The sequence below is a fragment of the Bos taurus genome, chromosome 10 (genome assembly GCF_002263795.3).
Source record: "Bos taurus isolate L1 Dominette 01449 registration number 42190680 breed Hereford chromosome 10, ARS-UCD2.0, whole genome shotgun sequence".
Taxonomy (NCBI): domain Eukaryota; kingdom Metazoa; phylum Chordata; class Mammalia; order Artiodactyla; family Bovidae; genus Bos; species Bos taurus.
This window is the reverse complement of record NC_037337.1, coordinates 67,145,992-67,146,554: the sequence shown is the minus strand read 5'-3', so window position 1 is coordinate 67,146,554 and position 563 is coordinate 67,145,992. Positions and strand designations below refer to the sequence as shown.

At 39.1% G+C, this 563-nt stretch overlaps 1 protein-coding gene across 6 annotated transcripts in view; it reads right to left on the bottom strand.

Moving 5' to 3' along the window:
• Positions 1-563, bottom strand: part of SAMD4A (sterile alpha motif domain containing 4A) — a 226,932-nt gene that overhangs the window by 143,441 nt on the left and 82,928 nt on the right. The window lies entirely within an intron of this gene.

The following is a 563-nucleotide window of genomic DNA, read 5'->3' as shown; positions in this document are numbered from 1 at the left end:
TATATATCACAATGTAATAATAATAGAAATAAAGTGCCCAATAAGTGTAATGTGCTTGAATCATCCCCAAACCATCTCACTCCCATACCCAACCCCAGTCCATGAAAAAACTGTCTTCCACAAAACTGGTCCCTGGTGCCAAGAAGGCTGGGGACCCCCGTTTCATATGATAAAAGTTGTGAGTCTGACCGATTTAACTCACTTTCCTTCACTTCTCTTCTGTCGACCTGTCGTGAACTACTAGACAGGAGGTAAGTGGGAAGGCAAGAAAGCTCTCTCTGTAACAATCATCTCCTTAGAGTTCTCGATGATCCCCCCATCACCCCATTTGTACATTAGAAGTCAGTGATCATAACACAAAACCTTGTTCCTTTTAATAGCTGTTCTTTCCAATGGCTAAAAGTCTGAACAGACTAGGAATGAGTACCAGATATATCAACACTGGCCATTTTAATGGGAAAAATATGAAATATATATTTTCATGTAAATGGAAATCCTACATTATAAAAGCAGGCAAGATGATTATGTGTGACAAATACTTCAGGCAAATGAGAAAAAGAAGG